The sequence below is a fragment of the Pipistrellus hanaki genome, assembly GCF_964339955.1.
Source record: "Pipistrellus hanaki genome assembly, chromosome: 14".
Classification (NCBI taxonomy): Eukaryota; Metazoa; Chordata; class Mammalia; order Chiroptera; family Vespertilionidae; genus Pipistrellus; species Pipistrellus hanaki.
Genome location: NC_140516.1, coordinates 51,665,205 through 51,684,210, shown reverse-complemented (window position 1 = coordinate 51,684,210; position 19,006 = coordinate 51,665,205).

Genomic DNA, 19,006 nt, shown 5'->3' with positions numbered 1-19,006 from the left:
TACCATAGCGTGTCTCCCACCCGGAGGCCGCACCCCTCCGAGGACATGCGGGCTGAGTGCTGATAAGAGGGAAGCGCTCCACTCAGTCCTCTCACACTCTGTCTGTGGGCCTCTACCCACGGTGAGGTGGGGCGTCCAGGGGGGGGCCGCCGGAGCACAGGTGGTCTGGGCTCCGGGAGGGACGGGTGGCTGCCTCCTGCCACCTCCACCCCTTGCCCCCCACCGGCCTTCATTCGGTGGGTGCTTCCCCAGCCCTTGCGGCTGCTGGGCATCAGCACAGACGACCGAGCGTAAGGTAACTAGATCGTCCTGGTTCTGGCGGGACAGTCCCGATTTCTAACAATTTGTCACACGTCCCATGGCATTTTAAAAAAAAGTCCCGATTTTTGGAAAGAAAATCGGGACTTTTTTTTAAAAAAAATTGCTGTGGGACTCAGGACAAATTGTTAGAAACCGGGACTGTCCCGCCAAAAGCGGAAAGATCTGGTCACCTTAGCGAAGATCTTCCTCACGCCCAGCCTCACGGGCTCTCTGGGCACACCTGATCGAGGGGGGCGGAGGGGTGCCTGGAGAACAGCTTTCTGAGCAGCAGGTGGGGGCTGGTCCTGCTGGGCCCGGGAGAGAGGAGGCCATGCACCCTGCACACCCCCAGGCAGGCTGAGCCACCCAGAGCCACGGCCCAGGACCGCTGCTGCTGCCGCGAGCTCGCAGGAGGCCTGCTCAGACCGAGGTGACTCTCCCCAATAATGACAGGTTATGGATGCTCTCAGAACCTGGACTCCCCGCCGTGCTGCGGCCCCCCCGTTTTCCTGTGCCTGGACTGTAAGAGACAGGCCGGGGGCCTGGGCCAGGCGGGGACATGAATATGGATGAGCACTTTGGTGCCTCATTAGCATCTGATGACAAGCTCCGGGGGCCCCACCCCTTGCCCAGATCGGGAAAACCCCATCCGGGCCCACACACGACGGTCTTCTCTCTGCCTTCGCTTTACATCCCATCGACGTGGACAGACCGGCTTTGAAAACCAGCCTTTTCTTCACATCTTCAGCCTCCCCTCTGTCAGCGGGGGGCCCCCGGATTTCAGAAGGGCCCGAGCACAGAGCGATGCCAGGATTGGCACGGATGAAATTCAAGGGCAGCGGAATGCACTGGTTCCTTATGTGGAACTGTGTCATCTGCACCTCATTATCTGAGTTCGGGATTACCCCGTGGAGGGAATTGTTCAAAACCATCTGCCCTTCAAAATCAAAGCCATACGAGAACGTTCCTTCTCTGCCAACATCTCCCAGGCAAGCCTCAGAGTGGGGGGTGGGGGCCAGGACTGCGGCAGTCAGCGCTGTCTGTCAGTCCGTCTGTCTGTCTCCCCGGCGACCATTCCCGACGTCGGGGCTGACAGAGCCCAGCCTCGCCTGGACAGGCAGCTGTTGGAACTGTTGGTGACAACCGGAGTTCTTCTGGCAGAAAGGCTGTGGGGGAGGCAGCCATCCCGGAACGAAGAGGGAGGAGGCCCGGACATCGCCCGCCCCTCACACCCGGGAAGGCCGCGGTGCCGGGCACCATCGGGGTCGGGAAGCAGGGCTGCGTGTCCTCCATGACCAGAACTCAGTCACCCTTGGCGGCACTCAGTCCCTCTGTCCCTCCACACCTGTGTCCCCCAGTGGGACCCACTTAGGGAATTACTTAGAGCACAAGTGTTCGTTATTTGAACCGCTAAGTGCCTAAATGGACTTTCAGATTTCTTTAAGTCAATGTACCTGGCTTGCATTCCAAAGTGGGCGGGGAGCTGAATAACGTCAAATAATATGTAAGGAGGTCAGAGTTCTCAACTCCCGGAGCTGTGAGCAATAGAGGCGGGTGGCTGTGAGGGACACTTCCTCTGGAGGCCAACCCAAGCTGCTCCTGAGCGCTGGCCCCTGGGAGGTTGGCTGGGCTGGCCAGGGGCCAGATCCGAGTCTCCCAGTGACTCAGTGCACACAATTTTGGCCACTGGCACGTGAGGAAGGTGCCAGCCGCCAGCCACCAGGGGGGGCAGTGACGTATGAACAAGGAAAGGGGTTTTACACCTTTTCCATCTCGCAGATGGAAACCCGCCTGGGCGCCACGCCTTCTTTGCTGGTGCACCCTTGACCTTCCTGTCCCTTTAAGAAGGAGTCAGGTGACCACTGTGGAAAGAATGGCAACACTCAACTGGACAGGTGGGCAGCCGCCAATCACCTCTCTGAGGAACCGGGGCTCCAGCTGAGGCGTCGCCGCCTGGTGGCAGACAGGTCCATGTGTTGGAGGTCTCCACTGGCAGAAGTTCACTTTTACTCAAGACCCAATGCCTGGGTCACTGATTTGCTTCAGTCAACAACGACCTTAAATAACCTATATTGTCCGTATCACATCTGAGGGAGCTTATCGCAGAAGTGATTTTTTTTTGAGGGGGGTATTTCCATCCTTTGCTTGTTTTAGATTTAAAGCTTGCAGTAGAATTTCATCTCCCACCAATTTTCCCCATTTATGCTCGGAAAATATTGATTTTTTTTTTTTTTTTAAACCTGGAGTTTTAATGGACCTTGAAATTAACATGGCTTTTATTTCTTTGCGATGACCTCGTCTTTCTCGATGATGTCACCACGTCTCCCAGAAAAACCAGTGACCCGTGTTGGGAATCCAGGCATGAGGGAGAAATCAACACGGTCATATCTGCTGGCACAGTGACCCTTCCTGCCTTCCTGCCTGAACAAAGCGGCCTCATTCCAGAGAAGTGGTGGACTTTTAACAATGGGAACATGACCCACACTCCTTAGCTTGGCCTTCTCACAAATGAGGAGCCCAGCCTGGGGCCTCGCAATCAGAGAAGATGGAGCCGGGGTCAGACGGGGGCAGGGCAGTCGGAGGTGACAGGTGTGTCTGAAGCAGAAGCAGAGTTCGGTTGAAAACACCTGAGTGCAGAGCCTGTCCCACCGATGGCAATGGTGCAGGCCTGCATCCGGACTCTGTGCTCAGCTCCGCCCTCTGAGGGCGGGGACTCCCCGGGCTGGGCCCCACGCAGCAGCGGGTCTGAGGAAGGCTGTGGAGGTGGCTTGAGGGGAGTGGCGGTGAGCAGACAGGTGGCCTGAGCAGGGGGTGGAGGCCGACTGCCAAGTCAAGGCCTGGGACTTGATGTGACCTGGCTGGCCTCCTGGGACATGAGCCTTGGCCAGCTCCCCTGGGCTCCCAGAGGACAGAACCAAGCATCGGGGCTCACGGTGCGGGGGCAGGGGGCGATTCAGAGCCAGGAAGTGGCAGCTCCTGGCCAAAGGGCCTCATCTGGTGCGCCGGCCGTGCAGATGGGTTTGCAGGCACACGGGGACCCGGGAGGCCGCATCTTGCATTAATCACGGAGACGTGACGTTGTGGGGTCCCCTCTCCAAGGAGAGCCCAAATCTCGGGAAATGCCTCCCAGCGTGTAACAATGTCAAGGACAATTAGATCCAGAACCAAAGCCGCCACCCAGGTTGCCCCCATGGTCGCACATCATGGGGGGCTTTGGGGAGCGGAGCCAGCATCCACGGGGAGGGGAGGGAGCGGAGTACAGGCGTCTGTCAGGCAGGTCCCGGGACTCCCAGCCCAAAACACTCCCCTCCTCCTCCACCCCCAGCACACCAGCCGTGTCCCTCCCCCGCAGCCACGTCAGCCACCGTGCACCCATCCCACCAGGACCGGGCAGGCACCTGGCCCCCAAGGCCGCCTGGGTGTGGCGCCTGAACCAGGGAGAGGGCGGAGGGCCAAGTTCAGCTTCTTTTGTCAGAGGGAGAACCTCTGGCCATAAGGCAGGGCCCCTTGGTCGGTCACAGAGTGACTGTTATCACCCGTGTGCCCAGCGCTGCGCTGACTCATGCCCAGGCCGGGAAGACCTGATTTCCATGATGTGGGCGAGCAATTGCCTGTCGCCTGCTCATGACCCCAGGGACTGGAGGCAGAGCTGAGAGGAGACCAGCCGCGTGGAGACGCAGAAGCAGCAGCCCGCCCAGAACACGCGGCCTTTCCCCGGGGTCTGGGAGACTCGGCTGGAAGGATGGGCACGTCATGGGCACTTCTGGCCTCAGGGTGGTGCCCCTCCAGCATGTGTCACATGGCTGCTCCCAGCACCTCCGCCTTCTCCGTGTCCTTGGGAACCACATTGCCCTGGGCCTCAGTTTCCCTAGTTGCTATCTGGACAAATGCATATAACGCGCAATGCCCAGGAAGCGCCCAGCTCACAGACAACCTTCTGCTAGGCCCGTGGTCGGCAAACTGCGGGTTGCGAGCCACATGAGGCGCTTTGGCCCCTTGAGTGTGGCTCTTCCACAAAATGCCACGGCCTGGGCGAGTCTATTTTGAAGAAGAAGAAGTTAGGAGAAGTTTAAGTGTAAAAAATTGGCTCTCAAAAGAAACGTCAGTCGTTATGCTGTTGATATTTGGCTCTGTTGACTAATGAGTTTGCCGACCACTGCTAGGCTCCCGGGCCTGTGGAGAGTTGACAGCGTGCCTCCGGGCAGCCCAGCCCATCTGCCAGGCCTGTACCCGGCACTGCTCAGGCTGGGTCCTGCCTCCAGGAGAGATGGCAGCCCTGGCATTGCCCTGGCTGGAGGGGCACCTCGCCTGTCCGCCAAGTCCGGGTCCAGGGACCCAGGGCTCAGCCCCTGCACTCAGCCACAGGTGAAGACAGGTGTGTGTGTGTGTGTGTGTGTGTGCACACGCATGTGCTGGCTCCAGCATCTCACGCAGGGGCAGGGATCGGCAATCAGGCTCGCTCACCTGAAAGGTTGCTACAGTTCTTGGCCACAGCTTGTTAGGTTTGCAAATGCCCGCAGGGACGGACTGGGGGATGTGCCATAAAGGTAATGTCCACATTAGGAGGGAGTAATGGCCGATATGCCGCTCGCTTTGTACCTGCTGACCTTGGACTCCAAGCCCAGTCACGGCGTGAAGACCGGGGAGGGGGAGGGGAGGCCTGTGGGCAGGTGGCCTTGACCGGACTGCGGCTCCTGATGCCGGGGACGGGGTCCCCCAAGGCGTCCACCCGGGGCCCGACGCCCCTGAGTAACTCCACACGGCGGGGGGGGGGGGGGGGGGGAGGAGGAGGAGGGCTGGGTGGGCAGAGGGCTGACGGGGAGCTGAGCACAGCTCGGCAGGAATCCCGGGCCTAAGAGAGTGTCTGCGAGGGCCACACACCTGCACATGTTCAGGAATTCATCCCTGTGCTTCTCTGCGTGAGCGCCGACGCCTGCCTCCCTCCCTCCCGCCCTCGCTGAGGTTGCTGAGATGTCTTTTCACCCAGCGGCCAGGAGACACTGAAGCCACCCTCCCTGTGGGAATGCATGTGCTTAAAGAGCCCTGCTCCTCAGGCACCAGGAGGTCACGGTTTGATTCCCAGTCAGGGTACAAGCCTGGGTTATGGGCTCCATCCCCTGTGTGGGGCGTGCAGGAGGCAGCTGATCAGTGATCCTCTCTCACCATTGATGTTTCTCTTTCTCTTGCTCTTTTTCTTTGAAATCAATAAAAATATATGTTTTTTTTAAAAAGAGTCCTTGTTGGGGTTCCAAGTGCCAGGAATCAGTGCAAACCCACTGGCCCAGACGGGGGGCCAGACCGTGCCCAGCACCTCCGGAGGGCGGGCACAGGCTTCCGGGCCGCAGGGAAGGCCCTGCAGGGAGGCCCCGGGACATCCTCTGAGCTGCACCCACGGCTCCCACCGCGCCCGCCGCTCTCCCGTGTGACGCGGGAACGGCCCAGTCCTGGGCGGACGCTCAGCTTTCCCCGCTCAGCAGAAAGCCCAGCCCATCGCCACCGTCCTTGCCCGCGGCTCTCCCATAACATACGCACCGGGCCGGGTGTTTTCCCAGACAAGGCCCGGGGAGCTGCGCCCCGTTTCCCCCTGACCCCTGCTTTCCGCGATGCCCGGAGACAGCGCCCGCAGTGCCCTCCGGAGAGGGACGCGGCGTGCCCGCCACCGCCGCCTTCACGGGCGCCGGGCCTCCAAGGTTTTCTCACGGTTTTATGGGGATAGTTTCATGAAAATGGATCAGGTCTAGAAAGTCACCGTCCAAATGAGGCCGAGGTTAAAGATAATTTATACATGATATTCCTAATTTTATCCCGGGCCCTTTTATTACCCGGCAGGCCTTTATGGCTTTAAAGAAAATGTCAGTGGCAGCGAATGACATTGTACTGAGTAATCTCGTTACGAGGGGAAGGCAGTTAACACGGCTCTGTGGCCGCGCGGCAGGCTTCTGCTGAGCGCGGGTTTTCCCCCGCCGCCCCAGCTCCCTGCTCTGCACCCCCACCCGCCCCCGAGAGGGTGCCTCTGGGCCCCAGCCCCTCGTCCCCTCGGCTCCTCCTGTGGCATCCATTCGCCTCCTTTGTCAGCGGGAACAGACACTCCACGCTGTTGGGACACCTGACTCCAAGCGCAGTGAGAACCGTGGGAGACAGACAGACAGACATGTCCACGGTGGGCACCCCAATGTCAGAGGTGTTGCTCACACAGGCCCTGCTGGCTCCTCGGGGACCCCGCTTAGCGTCCACCCATCTCCAACCACAGGTGATGCCCAGGCGGCCAGGCTGGTTCCGCCCTGCCCACCCCGCTCTCCTCCAATAGCGGGGGCTCTGCAGCTGATGGACAGGGGAGCCCGGCCAGTGGCTGAAGGTTGTGCTGGCTGCAGCTGAGAGCCCCTTGGTACCTACCCCCTTGGGGCACGCTGGGTGTCAGGCCTGGCAGCCCCTCGGGCCACTGACCCTGGAACAGAAGTGGCATCCACCCCGGGATCCAGGCCCCAGTTAGCGCTGGTAGGTTAAGGGGGAAGCACCCAGGGCAGCCCCGAGGTGCCCCCCCCCCCACCTTGTTTGCTGTGCTGCCTGCGTGTGGCCACATGGGAACACTTCCAGATCCCTACACACCACCTCAAAGACCAAAACATGTTTCCATGGCCAATGCGTGTCACGTCAGGTCTGCTGATCATGCACACATGGGTTCATACATGTGAGGGGGAGGCAGAAAGGGCTTGGTGAGGGCTGTGGATCCCAGAGCTTGAGTCTGAGCCTGTAGCTTTGGCCACCTCACTGGCCGGAAGTTTCCCCAGGGGTGTGTGTGTGGGGGGGGGTGGAGTGTGCACTGTGCTGGATGGGAGACACCCGGGGACTCTGTGCTGGACGGAGGTCGAGCCCCCTCTCCCCTGCTGACGCAGCGCTCTCTCGGCTTTTCCGAGATTAAAGAGGAAGAAGGAGGAGGAGAAGAAACTTTCCCCTCCGCACTCAGGCCTGCCCCGAACCCCGCGCCTCATCTCCTCCGGCTAATTAACCCGCCGCCGCTGATGAGATGCCGCGCGGCGCGGGCTGCTTGTATACAATTATTGTAACCGCGGTGAATAAATCAATATTCCCAATCCAACTGTAAAAAACAATCAGGAAAAGCAGCGCTGCTCGGGGAAGGAAACAACAACACAGCCCCAACTAATATTTATTAGCCCGGCCTCCGTGCGCTCCCGCGGAAGTCGCCGCGCCCGGCGCACCTGCGAGGGCAATCAGCGGCCGCGGGAACACGCCGGAGGTGGCACGTGTCGATAATCTCACCGTTTTACACCGCAGAGTAATTGGAGGATTTAATGAGAAACAAACCAATAAAAGTAAATAGACCATGTTAGAGGAGGAGAGACCGATCGGAGATGGAAGTTGCTCCGCTGTGAGTTTTGGGGTTTTTTTTGTTGTTGTTGCTGTTGCTTTTTTTTTGCATGGATTGACCAAGGGAAAATTAATAGATTGGGACGACGAGCTCTTACCGCCTTTTCCAAGAGGAGGGAATGATATTCTGTGTCTCCGGATGACAATCGGGCAGTTGGTAACTATGCGTTGTTAGGTATAACCGGTTGTAGCCGTGTGCCCCTCCTGAGATGTCCGGGGGGACAGTACCCACTGGGATCAGTGTCCGGCCCCAACAGGGAGCCTGGCACGGGGGGCTCTGCCCAGCCAGGGTGTCCTCGGCTGCATCCAAGACACGGGAGGCCCCCTGAAGGGAAAGTGGGGGTCTACAAAGACCACCTGAGCGCCTGCCGCTGGGCAAACACAGGGTGAGCCTGACCCCGTGCCCACCCCGCTCTGGGCACGGGGACTCAGAGAGGAGAGGGCCAGGTCCCTGCCCAAAGCGCTCACGGGCAGGGGAAGGCGTGGGAGACGCCATCTTGTAGGGCCTTGAGGCTGGCCCCCTAACTTGGGGGACAGACACGCCTGGAAGTGCTGCTGGGAGGAGGGGCCACGTGGGCAGAGGTGGGAAGGACATGCCCGTCAAGCAGGTGGCACAGCTGGCAGGGATGTGCAGGAGAGATGGTGGGTGGCGCTGTGGGCAAAGGGCCCCAAACACCGAAGGCACAGAGCGGGAGCAGCCCTCTCTGGGGACAGGCGCTGTGAGTGTGGGATCCTGGTCCCGCCCCCTCGGCCCACCAGCCCCGTCACTCAGCCCTGCCCCCCCCCCCAGGCGGGGGCTGCCCTGCCTGCCCGACAGGGAGGCTCGGGGTCACTCTCTCCCCTCTCCAGAGACATGTCGTCACTCCCAGCACCTCTATGTTCAGAAAGAATGCAACCTTGACTCTCCTTTTCTTTCTTTCTTTCTTTCTTTCTTTTTTCTTTTTTTTTTTTTTAATATATTTTATTGATTTTTTACAGAGAGGAAGGGAGAGAGATAGAGAGTCAGAAACATCGATGAGAGTCATCGATCAGCTGCCTCTTGCACACCCTCTACTGGGGATGGGCCCCGCAACCAAGGTACATGCCCTTGACCGGAATCGAACCCGGGACCTTTCCGTCCACAGGCCGACGCTCTATTCACTGAGCCAAACTGGTTTTGGCTTGACTCCCTTTTTCTAATTCAAACCAGGGGACCAGGTTGGGTGATGGGTCCTGGAAGAGGAGCTGTTTTGCTGCAGGGCGTGCTGGGCGCTGGGAGTTGAGGGCCCAAGGCCAGGAGCGGAGAGGTCCTTCCGGGCTGCAGGGCACCAGACCAGGGGGCAGGCGTTTACCGTGGAGCACGTCCGTGAAGCGCTCTCTGCAAACTGCTGATGGGCACAAGCACGCGATTTCTCCCCCAATGCCAAGGGCGCTGGGGCCGGCCTGGCGCCGCCGCAGAGGGAGCTGGCGGCTGCAGCCTCGGGACCAGGAGGGCTGAGGGTGGCCCTTCCGGAGAGGTCTGAGAGGGGCCGAGGCGGGAGGCCCTCTGGCCCCTGTCAGCCATGTCTCCTGTCCTCAGCCTGCAGAGAGACACAGAGAGTTCACGGGTGCTGACCCTGTCCAGATAGACTGAGGAGAAAGTTCCAGAAGGACCGGCTCCTTCTCTGGCCTCTTCCTCACCATTTCACCAGGGCCACCCTTCTCTCAGGAAAGCACCAGTCCTGGGAGCCGGCAGGGCCTGGAGAGGATGGGCCAGAGGGGAGGGGGTGGACCAAGGCAGTTCCCACAGGTTCTAGGATGAGACTTTGGAGGAGGAGGAGGAGGAGGAGGGGGAGGGAGAGGAGGAAGAGGAGGAGGAGGAGGATGAAGAGGAGGAGGAAGAGGTGGAGGAAGAGGAAGAGGAGGAGAAGGAGGAGGAGGAAGAGGAAGAGGAGGAGAAGGAGGAGGAGGAAGAGGAGGAGAGGAAGAGGAGGAGAGGAAGAGGAGGAGAGGAAGAAGATGAGGAGGAGGAGGAGGAAGAGGAGAAGAGAAGGAGGAGGAGAAGGAAGAAGAGGAGGGGGAGGAGGAGGAGGAAAAGGAGGGGGAGGAGGAGGAGAGGAAGAGGAGGAGGAGGAGGAGGAAGAGGAGGAGGAGGAGGAGGAAGAGGAAGAGGAGAAGAGGAGGAGGAGGAGAAGGAAGAAGAGGAGGGGGAGGAGGAGGAGGAGGAGGAGGAGGGGGAGGAGGAGGAGGAGGAGGGGGAGGAGGAGGAGAGGAAGAGGAGGAGAGGAGGAGGAGGAGGAAGAGGAGGAGGGCTGCTGATGAGGTGGCTACGGCTCCTCACGTGCTGGGCCTCCGTAATGGCGTGTGAGTGAAAGCAATTCCAGCGCAATCAGAGTTTACATATCAGTTATTGTAGAAGGAAAACACGAGGCCTCCGGTAGTTCCGTGCAATTACAGCGAGGCCCTCGCGTGGGCCCCGGGGAAGGCGGCCGGCCGGCCGGTGACGGCTCAGGCTTCGCGGGGAGGGAGGAAGGTCTGGCCGAATGCCCGCCTGAGCCACCGAGCCCCTCACCCAGAGGTGGGCACAGAGCCACACAAAGTGGGTGCTGCATTTCCAGCTGCTTCTCGGAAGTGAGGTGGCACGGGGACCATCCATCCTCTAATGACGGAGGCATGTGCCTGCGTGGGGGGCCCTGGAGGAGTGCAGGGGGGAAGGGGGTGTGGCCGGAGGGCAGAAGGGGGACACACGGGTGGAAGGATGGGTGCCTGAGAGCCACAGCAGTGAGGGCACAGGCTCACAGACACACCCCGCACGGGCATGCACACCCGTGCACACTCAGGGACAGTGAGCGGATCGGCGGCAATCATTGGGGTTCTGGTGGTGCAGCGGGGGTGGGAACCCCATTCCCCGGGAAGGGGGGGACGGCAGGTGAGTAAGGAAAGCACAGGATTTGGCCAACAGAGAAGGCGGGAGGATGCAAGGTTATCCGGGGTAGGAAGAGACTTAACGAGATGATTCCTGCATCAGGAGGGGGGCTGGATGGAGGCCGGGGTCCGGTCCTTGAACACAGGGCCTCTGACCCGGAGCCGTAGGAAGAGGAGTGGGAGGAACAGACAGAGCCCAGAGAACGGCAAGAAAGACCCAGCAACCGGCCGCAGGGACCATGTGGGTCAGAGAGCCCCCCTCCGGCTCATGGGGTTGGGTGCCGGCATTGACTGACGTGGGAAGAGGAAGCGGCCATAGAAAAAGGGGTGCGTGGGAGGTCAGAGGAAGCAGCCATAGAAAAGGGGGTGCGTGGGAGGTCAGAGGAACGGGATAACCAGAGCAACCGCCTCGCCCGACCTGCCCCCGTTTCTCGGATGAGAAGACCCATGGAGATCCAACCTCAGGGAGTGTGCTGAGGCTTGTCGCATCCTTGGGAACACAGTGTGTTCCAGGGGTGCTCAGAGAATGGTGTCTAGGGCCCCCCGCTGCAAAGGCCCCCCGCTGAAGGACAGCTCACACCGGGGGTGTCTCCGCCACTCCCTGCCCGGGCGCCGCGCACTCTCACTGCGGTTCACCCTGCGGGGCCGCTGAGATCCCTCAGACACGGTTGTGACCTTTTTGTGCTCAGAGCTGGGCCTGCCAGCAGCAGCTCAGCCATGATGGGCCTCCAGTGTCCGGAGCTAATGCGCGCAGCGATCCCGCTGAGCGCCGGCTGCCAGGGGTCCTGGAGGCAGGACGACGCAGCTACACAGGCAATGTAGGTCACCACTCCTGAGATCGCTCAGATCCATCCTTTCGAGCCTAATCCATCGTCCGGCCTGTTTGCACGGAAGAGTTCCTTTCCTTCTGTCGTCGTGCTAAATCTCAGACACGAGGCAATGCTAGGGCAGAGCAGCGAGGTCCGCCGCCTCACAGGGAGCAGGGCAGCCAGGTCAGGAGACATGAAACAGATGTGGGCAATGGCTCACAACCGAAGGGGATGTGGGTCAAACATGCGTGGATCTGGGAGCCAGCGTGGGCAGGCATCCCGGCTCTGAGAAGCCGTCTCACGCCTGGCAATGGTCCCTGCCCCGTGGATGTGGCTGACGGCTGCACCAGGCAGAGGGCGCAGCTAGCCCAGCAAGAACGAGAGAGACGGTAGGTCCTGGCCATCAAGGGAGAGCCTGTTCTTATCACCGGAAACAGGCCTCTCTCCAGGTTGCATTTCAAAGAGCTGCGCGTGTAAGTGTAATTGTAACACGGAGCTCCTTTCTCCGTGAGGTTCAGTCCCCACGCGGACACGGGGCCCCGAGTGTGGGTTTGTTAGGAAACAGTTCTTTCTTCCCTAAAGAGGCGCTCCCCTGAAGGTGGGGCAGGACTTCCCCAGGGAGGGCTACGGGCGGAGCGTTCTCACTTCTGTGGGGCTCTTGTCCTTCATCAGAGAGACCACTCCCAGCTGATTCTTCCGGCATGGCGCCTGGCCCACCTTCTCAGGACTCCCTGGAGAAAATGCCCCCAGCGTTAGGGTCAAAGGTGATGAAGAAAGCCACCTGAAGACTGAGACTTATTGGTCAAAGTGACTTTCCTCTGACTGGAGAGACCACATCTTGGTGTGAGAAAACCCTTGGCAACTCAGAGTCTCTGATGGTGGCCCCCAGCTCAAAGGCGACGTCTGAGGCGGACTTTGTGAACCTGCATGAGGTCACACCGTCCACACCGGCCTTCCTACCACATCGGCTCAGATCCCTCCTCTCCCCTTTGCACGAGCCTGATCTCATTTTACCTGAATGTCCTGGTCCAGGAAGAAGATGACCAGGTAGATGGCTTGACGCCCACCAACTGTCTCTCAACAAGCCACGCGTGGACCCCATCCCTGTCACTCTGCCTTCCGGCTCAAAATCGGTGGGTCTGTGTTCTCACGCCGAGATCCTCCACCTTTGGGTTCCGTTGGTCCAGGGTCGTTGGTCACAGCTCCACGTGGTTGCCTTGGTTGATGGTTGCATTAAAAATAGGCAATTACTGTTACAATCATATTCTTCAAAACGAATGGTCCTTACAAGTTCCATTTACCTATCATTTGATCTGACTTCAACATATTTTCAGATATCTTCATTTCCATGTATTGGAATATTTTTATTTTTTAAATAATTATTTAAACAATTAGATTTAAGTAATAAATGTCTCTCTGTGATGTTTTGAGAGACAGCCATGTTGTCAGAATTGACAATAAATGCTGCAGTGCTCTCCTGGGTGACTCAAAGAGGGGGACTCTCTTTGGGGGACTCTGAACCTGATCGTTCCTCTTCGCTGGTATTGACCATTGGAGGCATCATTCATTCCACTAACATGAAGTCTCTCTATTTTTCTTGCTGAAACAGCAACTTTACAATTTTCAATTAATTTAAAGGCACACAATCTGTACATATTTATTTTCATTATGTGATGAAAAGATGGCGAGGATGTGTAACTTTTAAAAGAATGTTAGCAGTTACTAAATCTTTACCTAGTGGGCATCCTGAACCCTCCTATCGCACTGTCACAGTGTAGGATTTTCAGTATCTCTGAGATTGTCATTATTTTAAAAACAGGATAATTATCCTGATAAGATTCCAGGAAACCAAAGCCATGTCCCTCAAAGGACAGAGTCCCCGGCCCAGGCACTGCCAACGCGGTGGGGAGAAACAGCCTGCTCAGCAGCTCGGGGATGTGCCCAGTTATCCATCATCTAACAGAGCAGGTCTGACAGATGCCGAGGGAGGCCCCGAAGCCAGTCATTGGCTCCCAGTGACAAACCTGTTTTGCATATTGCATTCCTGCTCATCACCTGAACCCCCATGATGATCCATGCAGTGAGGATTGACCTCAGAGGAGGTACCGGGAGGGAGGAGGGAAGCAGAGAACTCAAGGACTGTCATGATCCGACAAGAAAGGGTGAGCATCAGACCTCCGGATGCAACCAGCCACATCGGGAGCAGGGACTCCCCACCTCTGAGGGTGGAGATGCCTGTCTGCTTGTCTTCTTTATGATATACGCAGATGGGGAAGGGAGGGAAAACTTAAAAACCGAAGTGAAAACTTAATCAGATCATCCTTATAGCCTGAATCACCACATAACGCTATATTCTGAGCCCCATGATCTCCTAGGAGAATCCTGATCATCAGGCCAATGCAACTCTGAGCCACCAAGAGCAGGACCCGCCTCTACCCTCGGATGGGGAATCTGCACATGAGCTCTGAGCTCCAGTCTCCCCAGCTCAGCCCCTTATCAATACTGCCACTAGCATTTCCCATTTTGGGGAGTGAATATATTAGGTCTCCAATTTGGCTGGCCAGATGGATTCTCCCCAATTATACATGCACAGTTTCATGGCAGTCTATCTTAGGTTTTCTTTCATTCATAACTGCAATTCAACAATAGTGACAATACTGTATCAATAAAGAGATTATTTAAAAAAGAAGGTTTCTGATTCAAAATGGTGGCATGTGCATTTTTCTCCTACCTGAGAAGGAATTTGTGTTTTTAGAATTATAGTGCTCACAGTAAAAGGGCATATTGAGAGACCGTCAGCAATAAGAGATTTCAGCACATTTCTAGAAATCATAAAGTGGATCAAGAAGCAGTGGCTGGGAAAGCATGGAAAAGCCAAAGCTCAGGATGTGCAGGATGAGGGAGAAAGCCAGCAAGGGACCAATGTTCCCACAGAGCCATAACCGGCTCAGAGACAGCGCGGGTCGTAGTAGGCACGGGAAACCCTTGGGCCTAAAAAACAAGGTTTAGTTTCAGACAAACACCTACTTCTAAAAGCAGGAAACCAAGCACCAGGCATGTGGCTACTAACATCTGAGACCATGTCTCTAAAGAATGAAATTAAACAATCTGGGGAAAACCTGGCAATTATGCAGGTATTAGTGACCCCAAGTATGCCCTTACAATTTTGGCATGGGTCCTTCCAGTCAACAACTGACCTCTCACCCAAGTCATATAGAGCAAGCTTGCATGGGATAGAATGGAAACACACACAAAAAAACAAACAAAAACAGAAAGAAGAAATATTTCTAGAAAGTTATAAAGAATATACTTTATTTACTGTTACTTTTAAATATCAGTACATTTTGAAATGTAAATTGAGAATATTTCTAAGAAAAATAACTTTTCAAAAACAAGAATGATATAAAATTAGTCCAATTTCCAACTAGTAGGACTTGAAGGAAAAAAGAACAGAGAAAACAGGAAAGGAACACAATAATCAAAGACAATTCTCCAAAATTGAAGAAGACATCTTAAGATTGAAAGTGTCAAAACCACAATCATATTTAGATACAAAGATACAAAGCCATCAGTGTGAAATCAGAACACTAATAAAAGGAAAACCATCAACTGCTATCAAAAAGTAAAGTTTGCCTGTAAAAGAAAAGGAATCAGATGGATACCAGATTCAACAGCAACAATGCTCACTGGAAGTTAAAAGAACAATGCCTTCAAAGACTGCAAGCTCTATTTTCAACCTTCAGTTATATACCCAAACTATCATTCAAATATGAAGGCAGACTAAGGACTTTTGGGGACATAGAAATGATATGAAAGCACAGATCCAATAAGAGAGAACAGAAATCAATAGATTAACCTGGGGGAGCAGAAATTGTAATTCAAACATGACATGCACATAGTGGGTCAAGAAATCAAGCAATATAGATTAAAACTTCAGGCACTGTGAGGTATCTATGGGGTGAGGGGGGAGGGGAACTATAAGTAACATTATGTATAAGAGCTTGAATAAAACTTGAGTTTATCAAAGGTAAATGAGGAGACTCAATTTTAACTCAGTGTCAGAAACATTTCACACAGCAATCATGCCCAATCGGGCACTTTGGAAAGGAGAGGTAATTTTAGCAGAGCATTTATTTCTGCAGAGAACACTTTTTCCAGAATCGTAGCAATATAAATGGTGTTCATTGGTTTTGAAATCTTGAAATCCACTTTAAGTTAAAATTTGCTGAAGACGAACTGAATCCATATCAGGATACAAAGCTATAACCTTGATAATGTAAAGGAATAGGACAGCTGACAAAATTGTGAAGTGGGAGGAAAGAGAGGCAGAGAAAGGCTGAGTGGGTACTCAAGAAATACTTGCAACGGGGAAAATGTTCGTTATGCTGTTTGGATTTTCAAAAATTACCAGTGGATGAACTGAAACTTGTGAATTAATCAAATCGGGAGGAGAAGGGAGGTGGGATAAAATTTAACTAAATCCTCTTCTTTCGTAACAGTCATTTTATAAGCAACATTGAAAGTTGAAAAAAAATCAAGAAACAAAAATCAATCTATGCAGCTCATAGTTTTGAAGCAAAAACAAAATTTACAAAAAATTAAGAGTGATGGCTCACAGACTATTGACCTGGTGGTAAGAGGAATGCAGCGGGAGAATTTATGTTCATTATGAGCCTTTCTGAAGTGCTTCATTTTAGTCCCTGTTACATTAGTACTATGTCTTTCCAAGCCGAAGGCTGTAATGTATAAAAGCAAATAAGCTCTACTCTGATGCCCCATTTTAACGATGTCTCCAAGCCTGAACTTTGAATAACTGCCTATACACATTCTCTTCCCTCCATGGTGCATATGGTCTTCCCTTTATATTTTCCTTTTCTTTTTTAAAAGATATATTTTTATTGATTTCAGAGAGGAAGGGAGAGGGAGAAAGAGCTAGAGACATCAACGATGAGAGAGAATCATTGGTTTGCTGCCTCTGGCATATCCCACACTGGGGATTGAGCCCATAACCCAGGCATGTACCCTGACCAGGAATTAAACAGTGACTTCCTGGTTCATGGGTCAATGCTCAACCACTGAGCCACACCAACCGGGCTCTATTTTTCTTTATGACTCATAGCAATGCCCCTGAACTAGAATAAACTAACAAATGGACATAAAGAATGGGTAGATCTACACCCAACCCCAGGCCAAGTGGATTAGACTCTCTGGGACTGGTAATCGCATTTTAACCACCCTCCCAAGTGATTGCCACTAACTTGCAACATGGTTATGGCCACTCTAACCAAGTTAAGAGCAGGCTGGGCTGTGCTAACAAGTAGACCCAAAATATATTATGGTTCAAACACAACAGCTGTTGGTGTGAAGTAGATGTTCCCACAGGGCTGGCGGCACCGCCCCCCCTCCATGTGATTGAAAAATTCGGGCTCCAACATCCTTTGCCATCCCTCGGCCTTGGCAATGGAAGGCAGTGGTGGCTTTGGTGTGGAAATGGCACACACCACCCTCTCACACTCTCCCAAGTAGGACTCAGCCTCCTCTCACTGCAGGGGATGGAGGTACAGGCGAATGCAATGTGTGCCCAGGAAGGAGAAACAGATCTGGGGCACGTGGCCACTAGCTTCCGTACAGACCTACAGCACAGCCTCAGGAAATCCTCTCTCAGTCCACCAAGACGATGCTCAATGCTAACAACTGGCAGGAAAAGGACGCCCTCAACCCAGGAAGGAAGTCCTGTCCGGACCCAGACACAGTGATGGTCTGATGCTTACACTTGCACGTTCCTTTCTGGAGATCCATGTGCCCGCTCCTTCATTCTTTAGTTGCCGTCAGCCAAATTGTTGATGTCTACACACAACTAAGCATGACCATCTGAGAAGGTGATTCCAAATTCCTAAATTGCCAGAGGACCCCAAGCAAACAGGCTCCAGGCTCTTTCTAAATGGGGCCCCTCCGAGGTGCTCTCCACACACCCACACAACAGAGACCACAGGAGTATTCCCCACGGCCCACCGATGCTCACCTGGCCACTCGTCTATGGGTATTTTACAAACAGGATCTTAGAAAAATATTCAAACAAGACACACTTACCTCGTGGCTTCCTCCAGGTCCAATGGATCTATTGGAAAGCAAAATAGAAAAATGGGAAATGCTATTTTGATATTTAGTGTCAAATTGACAACCACCAAATCATTCGCATTTATCATTCAGTGCTTTTCAATTTGGTGATATTTAGGGTAATTATTTTTACCAGTCCCTGGTGTGTATTCTCTAGGATATTTTCCAAAGATCAGTTCAAGCTTTCTTAAAGTTAACTTACCATAAAACTTTTCTGAAAGTTTTCTACCTGTATCTGGTTTAAAGACAAATCCTTCTTTTTATTCCAAACACAGAGAAGTATGCACAGACAATATATCATTTTCCTCACCAATTTTACAAATATATATATATATATATATATATATATATATATATATATATAAATATTTTAATAGCCCTAGAGCAAGCATGTCAAACTCATGGCCCACAGGCCACATGCCTCGTTTATTTGGCCTGTGTTAGCCTTTGAGTTTGACATGCTTGCCCTAGAGCAGGGGTCTTCAAACTATGGCCCTCGGGCCACATGCCACCCACAGAGGAGTCTGATCCTGCCCGCCAGGTTTTTTGGGCAGTGAGCACAGCCGAGGTGTTACAGTAGGAATTAGTAGTTCTTATAGTCCGGCCCTCCAGCTCTCTGAGGGACCGTGATCTGGCCCCCACTTTAAAAAGTTTGAAGACCCCTGCCCTAGAGCATACAGCATAGTATGTATAGGTGAACCTCACAATAATTTAATATTTATAAATCAAAGATAGCAATGAGGTGGCAAGTTACGGCTCCTCTAGGCCACAGTTAAAACACTCTCCTCAGGAATTGATGGCATTCTGCGAGGAAAGACGAAGCTTGAGGCAACCGGAAGAGAACTGAATTGGCCAACAGCAAGTCTAGGTCAAGTCCTCACTCTGTTTGGCCTTGCTAGCTGAGTGCTTCTTGCTCCACTGCATCTCTACCTAAGACCTGACCACAGGTGGGAGAGCTGCTGCTCTAAGGACAGAAGGAGGGCGCTGACTAACCAACCCCCTCCACACAAATGTGGCTCATTACCGAGGGAGGCTTCCCCGGCCCAGACAGGCAGGTGTGTGCCAACCGCTGCCCTGGGGTGTGGTTTTGCGGTGTTTGCTTGTCTTTGCTTTATTATTGATTGCTGTGTTGATGCTCAGCCTGGATGGAAGTGGGTACAGACCTAATATCGATCCAGGGAGGAGCAGTAAAGTTTCACAAAACTTAATCATCATAGAGGCAGGTGGGGGGTGTTTCCATCAGGAATTAGCTAATTGCAAGTAGAGAGCCCCCAATTTAACGTAAGAAAGGTAGAGTAGATTGGTAAGGCTCCACCCCTGAGAAACAGGAAGAATAGCTCACACCCTCCCTCTGTCATCTCTTAGGATACACTGATTTCCGTGTGGGTCTCTCCTCACAGGTGTATCTGTCTCTGTGGTGGCAGGCTTCACGTCCCCCAGGCTACATCCCAAAGAATGTGGAGGGATCTGCCTGCCATGACCTTCCTCCAGTCTCACACAGAACTCAAACC